This window comes from Neomonachus schauinslandi, chromosome 10 (assembly GCF_002201575.2).
Source record: "Neomonachus schauinslandi chromosome 10, ASM220157v2, whole genome shotgun sequence".
NCBI lineage: Eukaryota > Metazoa > Chordata > Mammalia > Carnivora > Phocidae > Neomonachus > Neomonachus schauinslandi.
In genome coordinates this window covers 123893888-123906663 of record NC_058412.1, presented here as the reverse complement: position 1 = coordinate 123906663, position 12776 = coordinate 123893888, and the positions used below count along the sequence as shown (strand labels likewise).

General features: G+C 43.9%; 1 protein-coding gene across 3 annotated transcripts in view; it reads left to right on the top strand.

Moving 5' to 3' along the window:
• The first annotated feature begins 11442 nt into the window (after window positions 1-11442).
• The window catches only part of NCOA5 (nuclear receptor coactivator 5), a 31024-nt gene continuing 29690 nt past the window's right edge, over window positions 11443-12776 (top strand). For 2 of the 3 annotated variants that reach the window (XM_021688932.1, XM_021688934.2), the window contains exon 1: window positions 11443-11563. The gene's annotated coding sequence lies outside the window, so the exon portion shown is untranslated. The remainder of the gene's footprint in view (window positions 11564-12776) is intronic. The other variant, XM_044918579.1, reaches the window with a different exon arrangement.

Here is a 12776-nt window from a genome sequence, read left to right as displayed (position 1 = left end):
GTTTCACTTCTCCACTGGTGCTTCATGGGGTCATCTTCCAAATTAACTACCTGCACTCAAATCCTTGTCTCAGTTTCTGCTTCTGTGAGACTTCCACTAAGCCCCCTTGGTTTGCAGATGAGGAACTAGCAGCAGAGGTGGTATAGCTTGATGAATAAGAATGTGGCCTCTGAAGTCAGAGGTCTGGGTCCAAAGCCTGGTTCTACTCCAATTGCAGCCTTGAGTACATTCTTAATCTCTGGTTCCTCCTCTGTAAAATGGGCCTAATAGCTCACATGGTTACTATAAGGATTAAATTAATTATGTCATTTCCTCATATTATCCAGTAGAAAATGATATTAATCATTAATATTAGAAATATAAGAAAACTGCATCCTAGAGAGTACAAGTAGCTCACAGGAACGTGGAACTCCTGTGCCATTTCAGAAGACCCTAATCCTCTGTCTTCCCGTGGGCCAGGGACGTTATAGTCATCAGGTTCCACTTGTCCTGGACTTTGAATATCCCTAGACTTACAGGAGGAAATGGGTATCTATCAATGCTGTCCAACAGAAATTTCTGTGCTAATGGAAACACTCTATATCTGCATCCAATGTGAGGACCACTAGCTAAACTACATGGGTCAATTAAGCACTTGGAATATGGCCAGTGCAACCAAGGAAGTGGGTTTTTTATTTCATTTACTCTTAATACATGTAAACAGTCACACACAGTCACACAGCTCAGGTCTAGAGAATGGGGGTTGGGCAACGATGAGAAGAATCTCTTCTTTTTTTCTCCCCTCTTCTCCTCCCTTGCCTCCTGCCCCGTCTCCCAGCACCAACTAGTCAGCACCCCTTTGTAGCACCCTCCACCTTTCCCTCCTTTGAACATGCTTGGTTCTATGGCAGGAAGCACAGGGACTGTGACACGGTTGTATTTTCACTCACCCAGCAAGATGAAACAAGCCCCTTGTGGTCCCAGTGCTGAAAGACAAGATGAATACCTGCTATAAATAAAGCTGAATAAAGATCCTTTTCTAGACGGCTTCCATTGTTCCCTGTTCCCTTATAGTATTCACACTGAGATAATTTCCAGCTTCTCTGACCCTCAATAGTTATAAAACATACCATTACCTCATTTTAATTTCATTAGATTTACAGGTCACAAGACCACACTGATCCTTACCAACTTCATCTTTAATGGTTTCAACATAATGGTTCTTTCTGCTTTAGTGTGAGCCCGATACAGAACTTCCTACTCATGTATTCTTACATCTCCTGCTTCCCCCTTTTACTCTCTGTCTAGACAATAGTGGCTAGTGGAGTCTTCCAAATGACAATGTGTATTTCATATCCACAAAGATGTGCCCCACACTGCTCTGTAACCCCACAGCAAGATCAGGAAAAGCAGTCATTTCTTTCCAAAACGTCTAATCCTGACGGATGACATGGAAAGGTCCACCTGAGTCATATATCTGATAAACCGTCAACTCACCCAGGCAACATTTCCACGGCATCTTTAGTTAACTCTGCAGGGCACAGTGGGACATGGGGGTTCTGGAGCCTGACAGATGTGGGTTTGAATCCTGACTACGTTGCTTAACTGTGAGGAAAAATAATTTACCCTCTTTGAGACTCAGTTTCCACATCTGCAAAATGGAGGAATGGGATAATTACTTTGCAGGACAGTGGAACGACTAGATTTATATGGAAAGCAAGATGGTGGCATTAAAAGCATGAATTTTAGGGCACCTGGGTGGCTCAGTTGGTTAAGCTACTGCCTTTGGCTCAGGTCATGATCCTGGAATCCCAGGAATGAGTCCCGCATCAGGCTCCCTGCTCAGTGGGGAGTCTGCTTCTCCCTCTGACCCTACCCCCTCTCATGCTCTCTCTCTCTCCCATTCTCTCTCTCTCAAATAAGTAAATAAATAAGATCTTTAAAAAAAAGAATCTTAAAAAAAATAAATAAAAGCACGAACTCTACCACTAGAATACTACTCTGTGACCTTGGGTAATTTACCCAACCTCTCTGAGCTTCAATTTTCTTGCCTACATACTGGGACAGTAATAATGCCTACCTCTTAGGATGTTGGGAGGATTAAATAAGGATTATATATAGGGCGCCTGGGTGGCTCAGTCGGTTAAGCGTCTGCCTTCAGCTCAGGTCATGATCCCAGAGTCCTGGGATCAAGTCCCACATCGGGCTCTCTGCTCAGCAGGGAGTCTGCTTCTCCCTCTCACTCTCCCTCTCTCTCAAAAAAATAAATAAAATCTTAAGAAAAAAAAAAGGATGTATATATTAAAGTCCTCGGAGAGTGACTGACTCAAAGAAAGCATTCACCTTTTAGTTTGCCCTAAGGAGAGCTTCTCATCCCAGGCATTAACTATTTCCTTTAGAGCAGGATTCTTGTGTGTGTGTGTGTGTGTGTGTGTGTGTGTGTGTTTCGGAGTCCTCTGACCATACGTAGAAGCCTTTGGACCCTTCTTAGAAAAATATTTGTGAATGCATAAAATATGATAGAGGTATAAAGAAAACCAATTACATTGAAATACAGTCACCAAAATGGTAAAAAGACAAATATGTGCTGTAGCACTGTATGTGCTTCTTCGTTAATGGATTACATAATAAGATCTAGTGGCAAGTCTAAGATTTCCGTCATTTCAAAGTAATGATGAGTGCAAATGATAATTCAAGACATCTGCAATAACTGTAATATGATATGAAATATCTGTGATTTCTACTGGAGACAATGTAGCAGGCTCTGTTAATACCACTGTTGCTTACGATCATAATGGAAAGAAATGCTTAATTTCAGTTGGAGGTAAATGAGAGTAAGGAAGCAGGTTTTTCCCATCCAAGTTCATGAACCCCAGGTTAAAGCCTCCTGCTTAAGAAAATATTTAGCACCCCTTTATCCTCAGCTATGGGTCCAAAGCCACAGATTAGGAGGTACCCCCAAGATTCCCCTCACATCCCATTAAATGGCCTTTGATTGGACGAGTAATTTCAGGACGAGAGAGCATGGTCCTACAAGAGCATGCGTCGGGCTGACAAACCACTACCAGCTAGCTAATGCTTACTGTGCAGCATAAGCCAGGCACTAAGTGTTTTACTGATGTTAACTCAGCAACATTCACAATAATCCTTTCAGAGAGGTCTTATTACTACCCTGTTTTACAGAAGAGAAAACCGAGACACAGAGAGGTTAGGTGACATGCCCGAAGTCACACTGTGAGTAAATCGTGGAGCCAGAATTTGTACTCAAGTAGTCTGAATCCATGGTCTGTGCTCCTAGCTACCAGGCTACACTATCTTTCTATTCTGAGTGGGGATGGGGAGTCAGATTTAAAAGAACATCTTGTTGACCTTAAATGTAAAATACCCAGGTATTTTACCAGCAAAATGAGTTTATTTGGGAATTGCAGAAGAATTGCAATCTGAGACATGCAGGCTATGGCAAACCACAGGCAAGTGTGGAGCACAAAGCAGAGGAACATTACTCTGTGGAGAAAAAGGAGGAAGTTGGAAGGCGCAGCTCTGGAGGAAAACAGGAGCTCAGGATGATGATGGCTCCTCATTGACTGAGTTGCTGCAGTTTCTCATGGGCTAGGCTGTTGCTGGGCAAGGAAAAAATCTTCCTTCCTCCTGCTGGGTAGTCAAGTGAACTTCTTCCTGCCTAGGAATGTGAAACAAGATGCACTGGAAAGTTTGTGGGTGAGAACTTCCCCTTCAGGGCTTCCCGACTCCACTCTAAGTGAGGTTTCCCTTTACTAACTTTCACAACCTTAAGGATGAATAGGAATTAACTAAAGAGGTGGCAGAGAAAGGTGGAGATGTAGGAAAAGGGTTAGGAGAGTACTTAAGCAGAGGGAACAGGAGGTATAAAGGCCCTGAGGCAGAAAGAACGTGGTGAATGTAGGGCCCGAAATGATACCAATGGGGCTGCAGGTTGGAAAGCAAGGGAGACAGTGGCAAAATGTTAAGTCTGGATGGCAAAGTTCCAGATCTCGCAGGGCCTTGAAGGCAACTTTATCATTATCCCAAGGACCGTGAGGAGTGACAATCAGAGCTGCTATATAAAAATATCATTCTATAGAAGAGAAAGAACAGGAGAGAAGAAAAGGTGAAAGCAAGGAGCCTAGTTTGAAGACAAGCAAAGCAGTGCAAGCTAGAGGTGATGATAGCTTGGACTAGGTGGTGGTCAGGGAGGACCAGTTTGAGAAACATTAGGGGGAAGGATCTGGTGCACTGGATATGGGGATAAGGGACAACTCTGTGGCCAACTGTATTCCCCAAAGGTGGCCACAGCTTTGTCTCCCATCCACAGTCTCTGCTCACAGCGAGCCCTTGCCATTCCTCCCGTTGAGAGAGGGCCTTGAATCTGGTCAGTCTTAGGAGGCATATGACTTCTGCGGTTATGTCAGAGAAGGCAACAGAGCTCCTGCCTGGTTCTTTCAGCCGCTCTCCCAGGGCACCGAGCTCCATGTAAGCAACTCAACTGCTCTGAAGCCACCATGCTGTGAGGAAGCCCAGACTAGCCCATGCAGGGAGGCCATGTGAGGACAGAAAGCTTTCCAGCCGGCCTCCAGCTGTTCCAGCCCCCTGCTGTTCCACTGTCTGCCCAACCCAGAGCCAGACCTGCTCAATCAAGCCCTTCCTGAATTCCTAGTTCCCAGAAACCATGAAGAATAAAATGCTTGCTTCATATCACTAAGTTTTGAATCTGGAACATTCATCCTTCAGATTCTGTCTCTACTGCCTTGGCCAGTTATCCAGTTCCAACCTTCATACAAGAGATTTAACATTCTCAGTTTGAGAAATTTGTGAGAGACCGTGAAACATGGTAAATGGCTTTTAGGTATTTTATCTCTATAATCACCAAGCACAGCGGTTTGTCAACCTGGGAGGAGAGTTTAAAAAAAAAAAAAAAATTCTCAAGTTCTACCCTGGACTTGCTGAATCAGAATCACCAGGGAACAGTGACCCAGGACTTGGCTCACCTGTCCTGCTCTCTGACATCATCCTTAACCATTTTTATGATTATTATACTTGTATTCTATTTCTATACCCCAACATGGGTAGGCAAATTTGGAGATGGATCCTTTGAGAATTTAAAGTGAAGGGAGGCATTAATCAGATTGTCTTGGTGATCTGAGTAGCACAAACAAGATTTACTTACCTGCATCAAAGATAATTCTCTTTAAACATTTTCATAAGTATGTTTCACATGGCTCTGGAAATAAAACAACTAAATATGTGCCATCTAGAGTAATAATAATTAAAACAATGTGAATTGCCCCAAAAAGGAAGAAATATTATAGAATCAATAAAGAGTAGGGCACCTGGCTGGCTCAGTCAGAGGAGTATGTAACTCTTGATCTCAGGGTCATGAGTTCAAGCCCCACATTGGGTTTTTATTTTCCAAAAAAATAGGAAATGGTACAGAATTAATGAAAAGCCCTAAATTTAATCCTCCTATAAAAAATAATATTATATATAAAGAAGAGATACAAAAATGGTTTGGGGGTGTTATTTGGTGTTGAAATGGCTTAGAGGAAGAGAGAATCTAATTGTACCTACCTTCGACATCATACATCAAAATCAATATTAATTGGATTAAATAATCAGTTATTAAAAGGGGAAAAGTAAACCATGGTAACATTAGAAAAGGAAAATATGTATTTATTAAGTTTTCTGGAGGGTGGAAAGTCAAAAGTTAAAAATGAGTCAACAAAGCTGTGTTCCTTCTAGACGCTCTGGAGGGAATCTGTTTTCCTACTTTTTCCAGCATCTAGGGGCCTTCCGTGTTCCTTGGCTCACGGCCCCATCCTCCACTTTCAAAGCCAGCAGTGTAGTAACATCTTCCACTATCTCCCTCTCCCTCTCCTCCCCACCTCCCCACCCTCCCCCCAACCCCCACTTCCATCATCACATCTCCTTCTCTGACTCTGACCCTCCCACCTCCAACTCTTATAAGGATCCATGTGATTACATTACATTGGGCCCACCCAGACAATCCAGGATTATCTTCCCATCTCGAGATCCTTAACCTAATGACATTTGCAAACCCTCCATTGTCAGGTAAGGTGATATATTCACAGGTTCCAGAGATTAGGATATGGATATCTTTAGGAGGTCATTACTCTGACTCCCACAGTTATACAGAGCTATACTGACACTGATGGGCATGTCATAAAGGCTGGTCTCCCTGATGGCGGGGAGGGATCTTAGGGTGGCTATTCTGCAGTTCCCTGAGCCACTCCTTTCAACATACAACAGATCTTGCCAAGTGGGGGCTGTCCCATTCTGATCCACTTTGTTGGCAGAATCTTACTCTGAGGAGCTATTGATTCAGTTGGGGTTCACAAGGAGCTTAATATCACAACAAAGTCCCTTCTACCCCCACCCCAATGTCCTGGGGAATAAGGATTCATTGACCAACTCCCAGCGACATTTATTCTATTTATTCCACTTGTGAACAGAGTAGCCCATGAAAACCCAAGGGCCTCTGTCTTCTAGGAGATGTCTAACAGATTGTGAGCATAAACAAATCTATAGAAAGACACAAACCATGATGTCATAAGACATCTATGAGCCATTGAGCCTGCATGATGAGCCAGGCATGATTCTAGTAGCTTCATGCATGATACGTACTACCTCATTTAACTTACTTCATATTGACCTTATGAGGCACATGCTATTCTCATTCCCATTTTATAGATGAAGAAGAGGAGTCATGGAGGGTTAAAGAACAGGCCCAAGTCTGCCAGCTAGGAAGTGGTAGAGTAGAGTTGTGAACGTAGACCGCTCTGATTCTACAGCCTATGTTCTAATCTACCGAGACTTCATAAATGGTAAATTCTCTCAAAAGGTTTGAGCCAAGAAAGCTGGAGCATCGGAGGTCTGTGTTCATGGCACACCAGAAAGATGCCCAGGGCTGCACAGACAGGTCCCAGGCAGGCTGGCAGTCGCTCCCACTCTCAATGCCTCTCTCCTCCCCTGCCTCCTATTGGCAAGGAATCCCTCCAAGACCAGCATGGAGAAATGAATTTCTTGGCCTCTGTTAGGTAGTGGGAATTGGAAAGAAGAGATATTAATCACTTTGCCTGGAAAATGCATATGCACATAGTATTGCAGAGGGTTCTAGTCAAAAGAAAATTGCTGGCTGAGAAGGACACAGCATCACTTCTGTGTCTTCCTGCCAAAAATGTAGAACCTGGATCTAACAATGGAGAAACATCAGACAAGCGCCAGTGAGGGCCGTTCTATAAAATAAGTGGCCTGTACTCTTCAGAAATGTCAAGGTCATGAAGGACAAAGACAGACTGAAGAACTGTCACAGATCAAAGGAAACCCAAGAGATGAAAACAAAAGCAACATGTAACCCTAAACTGGGTCCAGGACCAGAAAACAAATTGTTTCTTTCACTCTCAAGAACATTAGTGGAACAACTGGTGAAATTCAAATTAGGCCTGTGGATTAGATGACACAGAGATAACACAGAGGAAGAGAAACAGACAGTTACAGAGCAAACAAGGTAAAACGTTCAATATTTGGAGAATCTGGGGAAAGGACATTCAGGAACCCTTTGTACTATTTTTTGCAACTTTTCTGTAAATCTGAAATTATTTGAACATTTAAAAAAATATTTTTAGAGATCTTGACGTCTAGAGCCACAGTGCTTCATTATGTAGTGAATGAGAATTGCCTTAACTGACAGCTCTGCACACCCTCTGCGTCTGCAGAAAAGGCTGAGAAGTGTTCTCGTGAGACAACTAGCAGAGCAAGACGGCAAGAAGTTCCTAAACCATAGAGTGCAGTGCAGCTGGGAGGTCAAGAGCCCAAGTTGTTCACCTCCAGTGCTCTGGGACCTTAGGCAAGCTACATAAGCTCTCTGTGCCTCAACTGCCTCGCCTGTAAAATCGACATAATAACAGTATTTATGAAGAAGACTATCTATATGACATTAGGAAAGGGAAGGAATTCTTTTTTTTAAAGATTGTATTTATTTATTTATTTGGCAGAGAGAGAGTGCGCACAAGAGAGGGGAGCGGCAGGCAGAGGGGAGAAGGAGAAACAGGTTCCCCTCAAAGCAGGGAGCCCACTCGATCCCAGGACCTTGGGATCATGACCTGAGCCGAAGACAGACACTTAACTGACTGAGCCACCCAGGTGCCCCAAGGGAAGGAATTCTTAAACAAGACACAGAACACCACAAATCATAAAGGGGAAGGTTGAAACATATGACTAAACTGTAAAACTTGTGAATGACAAGACACCATTAACAAAACGATAAACTGCAGCGAGAAGACCTAACCCTAACATGAGATCAGTATCCAGAATATGTAAACAACTCCTACGGATCAATAAGAAAAACAAAAAAATACCTCAATGGAAAAGTGGTCTAGAAATATAAACAGGCAGTTCATAAAGGAAGAAACTTGAATAGCTTGTAAGAAAAGATGCTCACTGTCACCAAATTCAGGAGAATTTAAACTAAAACAACAAAGATATCATTGCATACCTATAGTCATAAGCAAAAAATAAATAAATGAATAAAGTCTGAAAATATCCAAAGTTGATAAGGGTATCTAGAAATGGTACTTATATGTTGCAGGCAGGAGTATACATCAATACATCACACATACTTCTTTGGAGAGCAGTCTGGCTAAACCTCCTAAAGTTCAAGATGTGATATATACTACAAAGTCAGCAAATCTACTCCTAAGTGTGTATCCTAGATGTGCACCCAAGGAGATATGTACTAATATGTTCAGTGCAGCACACTTTGTAGTAGAAAGAAAATCTAACTATTCCTTAGTACAGATAGATACACAAACTGTGGCCAATTCATGCAATAAAATACTATACAGCAAATAAAATGAATACATTAGAGCAGTAGTTCTCAGAATTTAGGATGCATCAGAATCACCAAGGAGGGCTTGGGGAAGGACAAATGGCTGGGTCCTACCCTTGGAGTTTCTGATTCAGTGAGTCTTGCGTAGGTAGGGCTGAAATTCTGCATTTCTAACAAGTTCTCAGGTGTTACTGATGCTGCTTGCTGGTCCAGGGACCATAAAAGTAGTTACACGTTTCAGCACAGTTAAATTTTGAAAACCTAGCAGAGTTAAAAAGATAAAAGCAAGTTGGGAAAGGACACATAAAATATATATCTAGATACATTAAACAATAGTATACAGATTGGAGAGATATTGAGATACAGATATACCTTTATAATAAAAGTACAAAATATATGTGGGAATGTATTTCAGGAGAGTGATTATCTCTGGGAAGGGAGAGGAAGGAAATGGGAAGAGAGTCTTAGCAGTGAGTAGAAGGGTATGTATTATATTATTTTATGTACTTTTAATGCATGTTTGAAATGTTAAGGAATTGAAGTTCAAATTATATAGCATCTATCTCATGGATGAGTGTGAATAACAACTGATACAATGTGAAACTTTCTGGGTGGGAAAAGATAGGAAGATGAAGTTGGGCCACAAAATCTCTGTCCCTGTATACCTAACCAGAAAAAAAAAAAAAATAATAATAAGTTAAAAGATAACAGAAAAATAATTAAGAGAATCAATCAATTCAACCAAACAATGAAAAAGCATACAATTTTATGGCATAAACATCAAAAAGGGGTAACGCAGGAAAGAAACAGAAGATTCTGAACTGAGGGGCGCCTGGGTGGCTCAGTCGGTTAAGCGACTGCCTTCGGCTCAGGTCATGATCCTGGAGTCCTGGGATCGAGTCCTACATCGGGCTCCTTGCTCGGCGAGGAGTCTGCTTCTCCCTCTGACCCTCCCCCCCTCATGCTCTCTCTCTCTCTCTCTCATTCTCTCTCTCTCAAAAAAAAAAAAAAAATCTTTAAAAAAAAAAAAAAAAAAAAAAGATTCTGAACTGAGTTAAGTATGGTTCTTAACCTACGCACAAAAGGATACAAGAGAAGCAGGTGAATCCACAAAATTCTGAGACTTCTCACCTAGAGTGAGTGAACAACCTGGGGAAAAGTAAAGAAGAAAAAAAATCCCTGGGCATAGACGTCCCTATCTGGCTCTAGGAGCTCTCAGCCAAGGTGGGAAAAACCACCCAGCTTCCATTTTCCCAGGTGCCATGATGAATTATGAATTATTAAGGACCCGAAGACCACGCTTATCTGTCCATAGGAATCAGGCACACCCTGCACTTACCACAGGTGAGACAAACTAGACAATCCTGTGTGTCTCTGTTTCTTTCCTTCAAGAATTTACCTGTTTGTAATTATACACTCAAATGTGATTATTCACCTAATTCTCTCTCTCCACTAGAAAGTAATCTCCAAGATAGCAGAGATGGGTCTGCATTTGCTCATGACAGTGCTTTGAAAGTAGGTGTCTGATAAATCATAGGGCCACCTAGTAGGTGTATAAAAAAATTCAGTAAATGGAGCACTGGGTGTTATATGCAAACAATGAATCATGGAACACTACCTCAAAAACTAATGATGTAATATTGGTGACTAACATAACATAATAAAATAAAAAAAATTTTTAAAGTATACTAAAAAAAAAAAAATTCAGTGAGCAAATGAGTGAAGGAATGAGCAAAGGAGTGGTTGTCAAAGAAATCTGACTTCCCATAGCATTCCAATTCCACAGCCACCATTTTTTCTTGGTATGCACTATTCACAAGGAGAAAAACTAGACCCCCGCGGGGTCTGAGGCATTTCCTAACTAATAAAAAAGCCTACCTGATTCATATAGCGATAGCTGTGATTAATAAAATGTATTTACAATTGTGTGAGCAAATTCCATTCCTTCGGACAAATTATTCTAGAGATTAAATGAACAATACAGCATATTGCATGCTTCATAGTCAACAGTTACATTCTGAGAAATTTATTTTTTACATTGAATAAATATTCCAGAAAGAAGTAACTCAAAAAGAACCTGTAACTATATCACCAGAAGCGTTTTGCCCCTTGTCAGCGAAACTAATAGGGTACATAGCCTATTTAAATGTAAATTTAAACAAAGCGTTTTTTCTACCTCTCTGCTCTCTTTGTTCCTTGGGATCCGGAGGTTACAGGAATATATATACTATTCTCCAACACACATCCAAAGGTGTTTTGTTTTCTGTTGCGTTTTATGAAAAACTAAATCGAAGTATTTTAGGATTTAAATTATCTATTTCCACAGTTAGAATGGAAGGAAGGCGCTCCGAAAATCAGAAGAAAGGCGAAGCCTTTGGGGTCGGGGGACCAAGCCTGGCCCCATCCTTAGCCGTGGATGCCGTTACTAGGCAACCCCTAGCGTTCTCAACGGCCGCCGGGAAGCCACTTCCCCGCCCTCATTGCTAAGGAGATGGACGCCCAACACAGCCCTGCCGTAAACCCACGCGCTCTTACGACATTGCCGCGCCTGCCGCTGCGTGCGCGCCCTCTGCCCCCACTCTCCGCCCCAGCCGCCATTGCCTCGTGCCCGCGCCGGTCGGTTGGTGGCGCCTTTGTCCTACGGCGGGCAGGTGGGCTGAGGTGGAGGCGGCAGGGGCGGGCCTGAGGCGAAGGAGAGGTCGGGAGCCCGCCGCGCTGGTAGCGGTGAGTGCCGGGAAGCGGTGGCCGTCCGCCGAGGGTGGGGCTCACGGCAGGCGGTTGAGGGGGCTCGGGCCGGATGGGGAGGCTGAGGCGGGAGGGCCCGCTCGACGCGCGGCCGCGGTCGCGGCCTCGGCTCCTCTCCGGGTGCGCGCGGAGCTGCGCATGCCCGGTGCGGGGCGCGGCCTCTGGCTCCCGTCTAGCCCAGGCCCGGCCAGCCGTGGTGGGCTCGGGTCCGGGCGGCGCCGTAGCGCGGCCGCTTGTCTGTGCGCGAACCGCCGACAATAGTCCTCCAAGCTTGTCTGTAGGGTAGGCTTGCACACCCCGCGTCCCTCTCTCGAAATGGTGAAGTCGCTCGCCTGCGGGCCCTCAGCAAGTCGGTGGCGCAGGTGGGATTCGAACTCGGACCGAGGCGGCTCGCCTCTCCGGGCGTTCTACCGGGCGTGCAGCGCCGTGCGGCGAACCGAACGCTGGCCCCCGTCGCCGCCGCCTCTCAGCCCCTTGACAGCATCTTCAAGGCGTCTGTCTCCTTGTCGCGTGATACCCCCACTCATTTTATAACGCGGACCCCGGGCCCCAAGGATGGGGAAGAAACTGTGCCCGAGGTTACCGCGGAAACTAGCGACAGAGCCAGCGCCCCAACCTGCTGGCTCTTCTGTCTCCTGGACCCAGGGCACTCTCCGCTCCCGAGGACCCGCCGGGGCCTTTTTTTAGGACGGCGTTTCCCAAATTTCAGTCTCTCGCGTTGCACCTTTCTGTCCGTGTACCTTCTGTACTGTTACTTATTTACCAAATGTTAATATTTTTCTTTAAATTGACTCCTTTTTTTTTCTCCTTCTTAAATACATTTGTTTAAGGTGGAAACGTAAATCGCAAAATGGAAAGCCAGTTATTTTTCTAATGCTCATAAAAAATAAATACCTATCTATTAAAATAAACAGTGCGTCCTTGTTCCTCCTCAAGTTATTCTGCGTTCCACGCTTTGGGAAACGCTGTCCTAGGAGTATGGGGTTAATTGTCGTCCTGGCTTTCGCTCTGCACAGAATTTTCCCCTGAGGCGTAGCGGATTCCATGAAATGCCCCAGGATCTTCGGGGATGATGATATTATAAGGCTTTTTCGTTGTAAACTGTTCTCATTATTGACTTGCAAGCGCTAGTCCCAGGGAACTGCAGGAACTGTCAGCTCAAGTGCACCCGGTGTGCCTCTTCAGTTTTCTT